Below are 13,407 nucleotides of genomic sequence, written 5' to 3' on the forward strand. Positions count from 1 at the left end.
CGGCCCACCAAACATCCCTTTCCTCTGCAGCGCTTTTCCCTGTCACACACACACACACACACACACACCAAATTGTATGTGCATATTCAAACTATCCAGTACAATCACAAGAATATTCAAAGACGTAAACGGAGACGCGGGGACACGGAGGAACACACAGAGATGCTCCCTCACACGATGCAAAACTAAATTGCTATTTGCTCATTTTATAACCAAGTCAGGCTTAATTATAATCATGGGAGTTTGGGAGTTACCGTATAATCTCTAGAAGGTATTAAGAATTACCCAGAGCACACCACAGTGTAAAAGAAACAAATACAAACGCGTACAATTATTTCCCAGTCATAACACCCAGGGGAGTGTAACTCAAATAATGCTCAGTGTTTTGTATACCCACAGAGAGCATTCATCCTCACTTTTATCTACTGAGGAAGTGGAACAGGAGAAAAACACTGAATAAAAGGTCAAAGGGGTCACCTTTCTGGGTAAGGTAAAGAAACCAATTAAAGTTAGATTCATTGTATCAATGATATAATCTAATTTGAATACCAAAATATTATTTAAAGTTATTACGATTTAATGATGATGTATATGTTGCTTTTGATTTACTTTACCACCTTTTAGACTTAATTTAGTGTATTTAGTTCACAAATTACTTTTAAACAATGAGTAAATAAATGACACCACTTTATCTATTGTTTAACAACAATACAAATTCCAAGAAATAAATTTGGAATTATACCAATACACGTCATTTCATTTGATATTGTAAAAATTAAAATTATACATATATTTTTTTTATCAAGAATTAAAATATTATAATTTTAGTTTGCACGATATAGATGCAAAGTTCGAGATAATTCTATAATTGGATATTTGATAGATATTTGGTGGTTTTGGCTCCAAAAGTGTATAAAATGATGCCCAAGACATTTACAATGTTTGATGAAATGGTGCAAAAAAAAAAAAGTTTTGGGATTAATAGTCCTGTGAAGAGTTGAAACCTGCCGATGAATTAATTTTATATTATTATGTATTACACTCTACTTTAAGGGAAAGAAAAGCAAAAAACTGCATTTTAAGGGGTAAAGTTAAGATTAAACAAAAGATGACCTGAACGCACAGTCACTTCGCACCTATTCACACATCAACTTATATTACTCTAATAACAATAGTGTCATTTACAAAACAACCGTAAAATATCCCTCGTCTACATTCATCTGATTTTTAGTCCCGTAGGCGACGCTGCCAGAGGAAGCGACAGAGAGGAAGCCTCTTCTCCCTCAGTGACCTGCACCATCCTCCCTTCCTTCCTTCCTCCCTTCCTTCCTACCTTCCTTCCATCCTCTCTGACCGACTGAGCCAGGTCTCTGTGACAGAGGACTCCGCTTTGAACAATAAACAGCCTGGTAATCTCCTCTTATCTGCAGTGTGTTTAGTGCCTGGTTAACAGGCGGCCTACTTGATGGGTGTCTCTCCACGCCTCGGCCACAGGGAGATGATGGTGTCATCATGAGCTCTGGTCCAGTGAATGAAGGCCACATTAGAGCTGGAAAGAGTGAAGGGAGCAATTCATGCACAGAGAAATGAATGTTTTACAATATTACGCACACATTGACTTATGGAATGAACAAGTGCTGTATGCTTGCATTTCTGTGATTTAAAAAAAATATATATATATACAGTATATATATATATATAGCAGGACAATGGGAGCGTGTGTGTGGACAGAATCGTCTGTGCGTCTACCTGCCCTGAGTTTCCTCCCCCAGCGCAGGTCTCCTCCAGGGTGCCGGTGTGGAATTGGGCTGCCTGAGGATGTGAGCGCTGGAGCGTTGCACCCATCGCTCCACCTCCGTGGGCCATCCCACCCTCGGAGCGCTGTTTACCAGGCCTGTCCTAATTGATTCCCTCTCTTTATCTTTGTACCCCCTTCATTTTGTTATTAAGTGTGCGGGAGAGGCGCAAAAGCTCCTCTTCTTCCCATTTTGAGAAATTACACTCTTGTACTTGATTCAGCTAACCGGATTTTCTTAAATTACTTTATAAAAGACCATCTTTTAACTTTCGTCTTCCTCTCTCTATCCAGTCATTAGCAGGTCTGCCTGAAGGCCCGCTCACATCAATTTCTTGGGTTAAAGTTACAAACTTAGGCAGCTCATCTCGACGCTCACGGTGGTTTGCGGACGAGTGGGGGCGGCTGTGGGTGGAATGGGGACGAATTATTAATTTCCCAAGTATTAGAAAAATAAAGAGATTGAATTAAGAGTATTGGTCCTCTTTTATCCAGCATGGCTAGCCTCAGGGACTTACTGTGGTGGAGGACATTATGCAAATGCTCTCTCTCTCTCTCTCTCTCTCTCTCCCTCTTTATTCGCTTGCTATCACCCATTCTCTCTACCACCCTGCCTTTATTTTTGCCCTTCCTCTCCTTCTCTCTCTCTCTCTTTAGCAGTCGATCTCTGCTCTCCTTTAATCCCTCTCTCTCTCTCTCTTTCTTTACTCTTTAATCTCCATCAGTCAGCACAGATGTAGTGTCTTGTGTCAAAATAGCCCCTTTGGCTCGCTGTCATTTTTTTTTTTGGAATATAAAGTGTGGCTTCCTAAAATCTAGAAAGGGAAATTAAAGGTCAGCAAAGGTGCCCAGTCACCGACAGTAATAAAAAAATACGGTTCAAATGTATTAGTGCATATCCGAAAAGAGTCAAATAAAGTATTTCTTTGTCCAGTCGGAGATGCCCACAATCTGATAAATTGTTGTCAGTGTAGTTTGGAGCTGAGGAAAAACATGTTAAAAACAAAAATTAGCATGTGGAGTTAGAAAAAGAAAAAAAACATTACCAGACACATAATGCATGGAATTAATAAAAGAGCAGAACTGGGGTTTGAATCGGGTCTTTTTTGTTTTAAACAGTCCCTCGTGGGTCCAATAGAGTACTGTGTCATGTTCAAAAAAAGGGTGGGGGTGGAAAGTGGTGGGGTTGACGAGTGACACTGAGAAAGAAGGAGGTGTTTTTTTACACATGATGACACAGAAACCAAGCTGTACAAACTCCAATATTCATGTATTCTTATTATTTTTTTATGTATCAATGGTCTGTTGTGTGATGAATAAAACAATTCAAAATTTGAAGTGGAAGTTGGCGTTAATGAAAACAAAGATATGAGCGCTGAATGAGTTTTGAATGGATCCACTACGCCTACATATTTACATTCTTTGACACATTATTGGACAGACGTGTGTACACTGTTGTTTTTTTATTGTGAATAGGATGTAGTGATTACTCTGCTAAAGTGACTGGAACAATGTTAGAAAAAATTGACAAGCTAATTTGTGGCCACAGATGACCATGTGTGAGTTTTTATCAATTGTGTTTAAATATAGTTAAAAATAAGAGTAATAACTGCCATGTAACTCATAAAAAACAATAATTAGGTTAGAGTAGTTGTATTCCTTCAAATACTTCCAAGTACAACAACCTATGGAAATAATAAAATATTTAATTAGGCCAATAACTATCAAAGGAAACTTAAAATTTTACTACAGGTAAGCAAATGTACACATTATAACAATAAACAAATGAACCTTTGGTCAATATTGCTGTTTATTCTAGAATGCTGACGAGGCCCAAGTCCAGTCGATTAAACCTTAATAGAAGAGATAGTGGAGGAAAAAGGGGGCGGTTTGGATAATAGGAAGGAGGGCCAGAGGGGAGGCAGAAGGGAGGAAGAGGAGGCCACAAGGCTGCTGATCTCACAGCCTGGAGGAGGAGAGGCCCCCAGCAGCAGCACCGGCACTAGAGGCAGAACGCACGGGGGTTGATGTTAGCAAATATTAGCGTTGTGCAGGACGCGGTGTTGTACCCTCTTTGACGCGCTCATTGCTTATTCAGAGACAGATGTTTCCGAGGGGCCAGGCGGAGGAGGGCGGGAGGCAGAATGAAAGGCCTGAGACGCCTGGCGTCGCTCTCGGAGGAGCAAGTAATTGGCCCCTTGACGGCAGCGGCGACAGAGAGAGAGGCACTTACGCACACACACACACACACACACACACACACAGGCAAACCCCTTTCCCTCGCGCATCTCCTCTGCCTCTCTTCCCCTGATCTGATAAAGGTAAACGTGTAGCAAATTTGTCATTTGATGAGGGAGGATTTCCACAAACAGAGCTGACATGATGAGCCTGTGATCTGCCTCTATGAGAGTCAGCAGGGGCCCAGGCAGAGATCTCAATCCTCCCTCTTCATGCCCCCCCCCCCCCTCCCTTCCTCTCCTCCCTTGCTCTGTGCCTCTCTCTTCCTCACATACTGTCACACACACACACAGAAACACACTTGGCTGTGTTCACATGGAGCCTCAGTCTCAGTAATTGCTGCCTGCCATCCATATCTTTCTCCTTCTCTGTGTGCGAGTCCCTCGCTCTGCTGCTGTCTATATCTCTCCTCCTCAGAGACTTCCTCCTCTCCTCTTTTCCCTGTTTCCTCTTTGCTCCATCAAATAAAGGGCCCGGGCCCTCGCCTCAGCATCACACTCAATTTCTGACTCTTTCACTTATCTCTGGGCTGCATGCCTGCAGACTGCTCAATTATCCACACTCACCTAGTTTCCTCTTCTCCTCCTCTTCATGCCCATGCAAAAAAAAAAAAAAAAAATCAAATATTTCTAAAGCCATATTGACAAGTTAAAGGGGTTAACGGTCAAGAGCTCAGTTGTAGACATGAGCTGAGTGATAAAGTTGCAGCGCCATTCCTATGACAACAGCCCCACTGGAATAATGCAGGGATTTACGAAACCGGTTTTCAGGAGAGTCCTATCAGATGAATTCAGAAGCACGGAGTGAAATTATGTTCTGTGGCAATGGCCCATCCAGGCTCCCCGGACAGAAATTGACCTCCATTACCAGAATCATTCTCACCACAGTAACCCCTGCATAGAGATTAAGGACACACTCTTTCAACGTGATCACGAGACTCTCCTCTGAGCATAAAAACACATCTTCCCCATCCCACCACACCTAATCGCTCTGCACTTCTCTGCAATCCTTTTCTCAGATGACACCCCCCTCCTTCCAGCCCTCCCTGCTCCTTTTTCTCTCTTCTTTTTTTTTGGAGTCTTTTCTCTCCATCAGATCTGAGAAGGAGTCACTGGGTTTGAGCCCTTCCACTTAGAGGTAATGGTCCTGCCTCTGCCTAGTCCCATGACTCTAATCCTGGGACTCGGGACCAGAGCTACTGCTCTCCTGCATGCTGCCTGCTCAATGCCCCTCTGTCTCTCTGGATTACCTCAGCCAGTGTTCACCCTTTAGCACAATTCAGTAAATGGGCATGCGAATGCATTGTTTACCATTAACCAAGTGGACAGGACTTAAGAAGAAAAGAAAAGAAAGTCAAATAGGAATTTAAAGAACGGGTGTATTACAAATATTGGTCTTATTTTCCAGGTGACGTGTCATTTCTTTTGGTAATAATAGGGTTGAACAAAGTATTACACCTTTCTGATTATTTTTTTTCTTCCTCTCACGGATATCAAACATGTGATGAAGATGAAGCTAAAGCAGTAGCCACATTAGCTTAGCTTAGCATAGTGACTCAAATCTGGGGCAAAGTTAGCCTCTCACTTTTCAAGATGATCAGTTTAAAGTTTAAAAGAGTAAATATAACAATAACAATATGTTTGAAGAATGATATGTTTTATTGTGTGGGCTATTTGAATTTGCATTAAGGTGCACTTACATACATGGATAAATTATTGGATGTCAAAACCGCCCATATAATCGTCTCACAGCTTCTGTTTCTCGACCCAACAGACAACACATCACAGGGATGCCAACGGTGATATTCCCAAATCACAGCAACTACTACGAGTACAGTGTTAGGATTCCTGACAGAAGTAATGCACAAAACTAAGAAAATAAAACCAAAGTGAAAATCAACCGCACTTCTCTTTTCAAACTCTTGCTCTCTTATTCTTCCTGTTTATCCAGGCAGGGTACCCTGAAACATCACCAGAAGGAAAAGAAACCGTGCTGCTTGGGAGAGGCCTTCTGTGGTGGGAGAGGGGGGAGGAAGGGGAGTGGGGGGGGGGGGGGGGGTAAAGGGGGGCTCGGAGGAGAGCTGAACTTTGTTAATGGAGTGTTTCTCTGTGCAAGTCACTCAGCTTTGAAAGCCAAGCCCCCCGGGTGAGGACTCTGAAGCGTAGGAAAATCAGACATGCACAATCAGTTCCACTCCTTAAATCTCCTTCAGAATCGTATCTTTTTGAGCAGCCTTCCCTTAATTTATTTCTCTATCAGTTAGTGGGTTGTGGATCTGGCGAAGTGCTCCGGGAACAGGAGGCAGTGCTGAATGGTGAAATGGAGAAGGTTCCCTACGTTTCTGTTTTCTGCTCCCTCGCCGATTTCCACACACACACTTTTACTTCCCTCCCTCCCTCTCTCTCTCTCTCTCCCCCCTGTGCCCTCACCATCCATTTCGGCATTTCGCCTCTGACTAATTTGCCCATCACGCTTGCTGTCTGGTTCCTTTACGGTTGAAGATGTTTTGACGTGTCTCTCTCAGGCTCGCTGTCTCCACTGGCACTGTCTCCGCTGTGATTAAGAATATTCCGATAATAAGCAAACGCCGAGAGTCGCCGAAACGGCTGAGGAGTGTGGAGGGCCGCAGAGTGAGAGAGAGAGAGAGCGTGTTCCTCTGCATCAGTGGAAGAAAAAAAAAAATGTTTAGAGCGAGCAGGGTGCACACGCAGCGTTTTCACTCAAAGGAAATGTAATCCAGAGCACAGAGAGAGAGAGAGAGAGAGAGAGAGAGAGAGAGGGGCTTCTAGAGGGGCGATTCTTTATGAAAGAGGTGTTCATTTCTATCTCAGGTTTCACATTTAAACGGAGTCACATCTCTTCTTGATTACAGTCCATTGTTCAGGGGAGTTCAGGTGGATTTGTAGGTGCCAGCATGGATGCACCACCCGCCCACCCACCCACGTGGCTTCTTCTGCAGGCCGTGCAGCGGCTCACTCCGGAGGTCGCCCTGTTTGACTCTTCCCACAATCCCCTTGGACAAAAGGGCGTGTCACTGACTGGAAGAATGTGTCAGGCCACCACAGAAGCCCCCCCCCCCAGCCCCCCCCCCTCCCTCATACCCGCCCCAGCCCCAAAAAACCTCAATCCACCGGACTCACCAAGTGATTAGTTGGGGATTAAAATATTTGCTGGGCAAATATCTGCCTTGGCTGTCTGACCCAACATCGCAGTTCAAAGACATGGGCTTAACCAACTTTTCTCTTTACTCGACAAACCATCAAGACGTCCCCGGACCACACCCAGTACACAGAACATGAATCATTTAGAGCCTCCAGCAAGGAAACAAATAGCATGTAAGGTTTGGCAATGGTAACTGATCTGAACTCATGCTTCACCTGGAGCTCAAATGCTAAGAATGCAAGTCGAGTGTTGGTGTTTTTAGTGGCGCATTGAGTCTTAAGTAATTATCATGGTGCTTTAAAGAACATAAAGAATACTGTGGATTAGCGCTCACACTGCTGGAAAACACAAACCTTATGCAGTGATGAAAGAAGTTGGAAAATATGAGCCACAATGTTAAAGAATGTGTGAAATTCCTACTTCTGAAATGTGAAAATTCTTTCAATTAGTAAGAAAATAATTCTGATCATTGACCCTTTATTTGTCTAAAGAGCTTCTTCTACTTCTGGTAATATTATATTAGGAGTAGTAACAGTTTCAATTGAGTAACAGGCTTAAATAATAAATAAAATAGAAAATAAATACTCAAACGCATACACAACTTTCAATTATTGGAAAAAAGAAATCGTAATTATTTTATGTTGCAATATTATCTCCCCTCTAAGGTCTGGTTTGTTCTCTTCATACAATGTGTCTTCGATCTGTAAAAGGCTGATGAACGAAATCCATTCTTGATTCATTCAGAGATTCTTATCCTGATTCATTATTTAATCTTAAAAATGTCAGAAATCAGCTTCCTAAAGACAACCTTGATACCACTATTCAAAAGATACCAACGACGACACAACTCATTTGACCTTAACCTTGATCAATCAATCAATGAACAGAAAATGCATAAATATTTACTGTTCTTATGCTGAAAAAAATTGTTTTGTACCACTGGAGACACGTATTGCCAAAGCAAACTTCTGATGTTCTTTATAAAACACAAAAACGAAATATATACATATATTATGAGCTTTTAAGAGAGGGGAGAGGGTGCCAAGTGCATTATTAGCCCTCGGGGGCCGAACACCGCCCCCCCCCCCTCCCCGAGGACTTACAACACTCAGCAAATTAAAGAGCAGACCCGGTGCGGACGTGGCCGTCCACCTCAGCCCCCCCCCCCACTCTGCCGAACAATGCAACATGCACCACCACCGCAGAGCATTCATCTGGACTCCATGCCCACTCTTGTTATTCCTTTATTATGATGGGGGGGGGGGCTAATATTGTTTTGCTTCCGACGGTCATTTGGCACTGAGTGTTCTTAATTTCTTTCGCCCCCTCTCCCTTCATCCCACCTTTGCTTTGTGTCTCGTGGGGGCGCCGGTAAAATGCTAAGGTTTAATTACTTTCCTGTTGAATTAATTAAGGCAGGAAAAACTTGTTCATGGGGGAACAAAAGTGAGGCTGGCTGGAGGCGGCGGTTGAGGACGGGCGCAGGGAGGGCACGAGGGGGGGGGGGGGGAGGGGGGGGGGCGTCATAATGGCCCAGCGGACTGCAGAGGATTTAATTTAGAGTGGGTCTCCTGGAGGGCCCATGTACCGGAGCCCTGGGCCTCGGATCGACCACTCGGAGGCCCTTATTGGTACCAAAGCTCACAGCTATCCATCACTGTCACGTGTGGAAAGTAGGGCGCACCGGGGAGAAACCGCATCAACACTCTAGTGGCTCCAGGAGGAGGTGCTTTACACCTGGACACTCTCTCTCTCTCTCTTCCTGTGCCTGTAGAGTTCTCTGGGAATTTTGGAAGTAAACAACTCTCTTAGAGTGAGAAAAATATGACTGTTTCGTTAACTTGATGCATAGCCCGGAGCAGCTACAGTAACAGAACAAAAAATAAATGAGTTTTTTTTTGTTTAAACACCCTGCAAAGTTTGAACCTGAAAAAGTACCCAAAGCCCAATAAAACAGCTACAGTTACTTTACAGATTAGATTCAATTATTGTTTATTTCTTTATATGTGTTTGATTAACCCAATTAGTTGTAAAATAATTAACCTGATACCCACTGGCATCACTCTACTTACTTACTGCTATGAGTAGAAATATTTAAATGTAGCATTGGACATGCTTTTTAGTAATTGTGATCAAACAAACAATTTCCTACAATAAAATAAGCAAGGTATAATGACGAAACCATAGTAGTTCAAGATGTTAGAAAAATATGCTTGTTTTTGCCTTGGGTTGCATGAGAAGATGAAAATGATAATAAAACCCAAATGTGAAAATATCATCAGCAAATGTTTGTCCTAGCTTAGCATAAAGACCAAATATCCCTTTAAATTCAGCATTTAACATGATATAACCACAGCACACGTGGGTGGGGGGGTTATGTGGGGTTATTGTTTGGTCAGGCACAATGATTAAATAATAAGCTAAAAAATATATATTTTTCTTGAAATTATAAGTTCACTTATTTAAAACTAAAAAAGGTAATGTACGAAATCTCAGGAAAAATGGGAGAAAAATTTGGGTTAAACAATATGATCATATAATGTGTATATACTGTATAATGACCACAATGGTCTTCTATTTCAATAGACTTGAACATTGTTCACCTGAAGTTTAAATGAAAGGAACTGCAACGTTGCCCTGAAGATGTTTTTAATTCATGGAAATTAATCTTGAACCAGATGTTTTTCCCGCATCTGTCAGGTAAAAAAAAAGTGTTTTCTTTTGATCAGGTCCGGTTGTTGAACTCTCAGCCTTCACTTTCTCTCTCTTATCTGGGTCTATTGGCTCCAATGTGCCTCTCCATCATGACATTTTGTGAAATACTTATGTCTCTTTATCTCCCTGTGTGTATTTTGAACCCTAATTTCTCCTTTAAACCATATTGTAGATGACTAATAAATACATGAACATGATATTCTTAAAACAAAAATGAGAACATACTTAGCTTGGAAAGAAACACTCAATGTGTATTTGTTTTTTATTTGTGTATTTGTCCTTGTGGCGAAGGGGGAGGGGAAGACTGTTTGAATACTACATCCAGTGTGCATGACAGAAATATCACCAAATTAGATTTCTCTAATCCCTCGGGAATATGACTTAGCCTGGAATGAATCACTCCTCAAATGAGTAGGTGTTTTGAGGAAAGAGAGGCACTGATATAAGACGCCGAAGCCAGTAAACAATAATCCACAATGAAAATACAAAAAGGAAAGCGAGTGAAGCTGCCAGAGAAAGATGCCAATGAGATCTGAGACATTACATTCAGTATTGCAAACAATGACATATAGTGCCATTGTCAACTGAGGATTTTTAGTTTCATTTTTGTTACCTTTTTGGCTTAATGTGAACAAAATCTTTGGAAAATATGGAACAGTTTTTTTCTCAGCTTCTTGGTGTGGGTTTTTACTTTTGTTCAAATTGTCAGTACATCTAATAGATGAAGTTTCAGTTCCAAACGGCACTTGTATATGCGGACACTGAATGGTGCTTTGTCATTTTTTAAATGGAGATGGAACCTCACTGGAGGAAACAGCCTTGTTCTGTTATACTTTGATGTTGAGAGGGAGAAAAAAAAATGAATTTTTGAGTTTTTGTGATTCAGTGGAAGTGGGTTAAATGGAACTGGTGGATGTGTTCATGTCGTCACTGCCAGTGATTCAGTGATCAAAGCTGTTACTTCTGCACCCTTTGGGTTTGTTAGTGTGTGTGTGTGTGTGTGTGTGTGTGTGTGTGCGTGTGAGTGTGAGCCGAAGAGCTGGTGCTGAACTAATGCCTCCCATCGCCAGGGTGTGGAGTTTCTTCTACCGGGTGGCCGTGCAGCCCCTTAGCTCCGTGTCGTTCCGTGAGTTTGCCCACCCACAGGACGGAGGTGTTCAAATCTCCATTGGGACAAATTTTGCATCTCTCTAGCCCACGGCTCCCCTCTCTGTGTTTCTTTGTCCCTAAACACCTGAAATACCCCCACCCCCCCCCCTCGCCTACAATGACAGGTCAATGTTAGTGATTGGACACTAAGAGCACATGACGCTGCACAGACATATTTTCACATACAGGCGTCAAAACACCGAGGTGTCCTTGATGCAGAATCTGCAGCCATGCTCCTGAATTCCCTGTTAAAAGCGGCGCAACGTGGCCTGTAACCTAAACGTGTTTACTTATTTAATCACACTATCAAGTTGCAAGATCAATAAAGCTTAGTGCTTAAGCTCTGTTTTATTTTAGGGAGGGAAATAGAGGCAGTGTACTCTGTAAATGTTCTTGCTGGCACATGTGAATTTCTTTGCACTCAAATTAGGCAGGATTAAGGAGAGGGGGGGGGGAGGGAGGGGTGGGGGCGGAGGGGGACACAGAGGGACACCGGCGTTCTTCAGAACCGCAGCTCATGTGACAGCAGCTGAGTGTGGTCAGCCAGATCAGTCCTGCAGTGAGTTGTGAGGTTGCCCTCTATGAGCACACAAGGGTCGTGAAAAAATGAAAGGTCGTGTTTAAGTGAGGTGTTGGGCTACCGAGAGCTGCAAGAGCAGCTGGAATGCACTTTGGCAGGTTTTTAAAAAACTAACCTGATGATCAGACTGAACTTCTTTATTCAACCTGAACCCGACGTGCTCAGGTTAGCTCCTCATTGGATGTGAGGAGGCCCATTTTAGTTTGCTTGGTCCCGACCAATTAGCGGCTGGTGACAAATCCCACCCTGACGTCAGTTTGAATTAACACGGTAAAAAAAAAAAAAATCTAGGTGCAGCTGACAACCTTTTTATTTATGGAAGAAATAGAAAAATCTAAGTTATGTACGTCGTCTTACGATCACCAGCAGATATGTGTCAATCTTATCCATGCTTTAAATTTAAAATATACTACATTTGGTGATTTCAAGATGATGGTCTCCAGAAATTAGGTTCTCATTTTAATTGTTTACCCGGTCTGCAGGACACACTGATGTCTAAATGAACGTGAAAAGCTTTTATGGTTGCAAAGCCTGAAGCGGTGACTTTAACGCCGCTAAAACAGCGCAAACTAGGATCAGCTTCATTGGCTGCAGTTCAGAGCGGCAGCGAGCTCACCAGGGGGGGCAGGGGGGGGGGGGGTCACGATCATATGCACAATAATCGGCAAACAAAGCAAGAAGAGGCTTTGATTACAAAATACACAGAGGGTGAGCGACTTCCTTCCTTCCTTCTCCGCTCGGGTATTTCTCCATCACGTCTCCACACAGGTAAAAGTTGGAACAAAGGCTCTCCAGGCCGATCATCCCTTAGCCCCGAAAGAAATGAGATCCGGGCCCTTATTTGTCAGGGTGTCTGCCTGCTCTCTCCCCGTCCCTGCACCGTGTGAATATGCATGAGGATTTGGGAGGTATAAATAGCGGAGGTGTCCATATTGCCACTGCGTTTTCCATCAGCACAGAGAAAGGCTTTAATGGGCTTATTATGAACCGCATTACATCACCAACGGCAAATTACAAATTCCTTACGTGCGAGAGGAAAGGGAGAGCTTACTCTGTGGCAAAGTTTATGCAGTTGACAGGTCTTGGTTTAAGTGGAGGCATTGGTCCTATGGGTGCCATTAAATCGCTGTAGCACCCCAATAAACGTTTGTGTTTATTGTTATTGCTCGGTTCCGTTTCAGTCATTTGCATGAGGAGAGTTAAATATAAACACAAAGCACGTCCAGTAGTATATGATGATGAGGACAGACTGACACGCACACACACACACACACACACGGCTGCCAGCGTGATCTCCTGTGGAGATCTGAAAAATCTGATTGAATCTCCACAGCAGTTTTACGTTGTTGTTACCTGTGTTTTGACTCTTGTGGGCGAATCCGTGTGTGTTTCTGAATACAAGCTCAGCTGATCGTATTTAGATTTGTTTAGCAGCGTGCACCCTGGCCCAGTTCCAACCATAGTTCCTTCTGCTCCACTTTCCCCTTACAGCTCTGTCTTTGACCCACTTTGATTCATCTCATTCTCCACCGGGCGTCACATTAGGACTACATCTGATCACATTGGGTGAAACAAAACTGCAGGAATTATTGATATGGAAGCGAAATCTTCTATTCCTTGGGGAGACGAAGGACATGCGGTTGGGGTCATCGGAGGATGGAAACTACATGTTAAAAACGGTGTATTTCCAGAACCGCGCGGAGGGTCGGAGGCGGCGGCACCGTGTACGGCCAAAGAGGACAAGTTCAACATGTGAGATTCACCCAGA

This window comes from Pungitius pungitius, chromosome 14 (assembly GCF_949316345.1).
Source record: "Pungitius pungitius chromosome 14, fPunPun2.1, whole genome shotgun sequence".
In the NCBI taxonomy this organism is placed as follows: domain Eukaryota; kingdom Metazoa; phylum Chordata; class Actinopteri; order Perciformes; family Gasterosteidae; genus Pungitius; species Pungitius pungitius.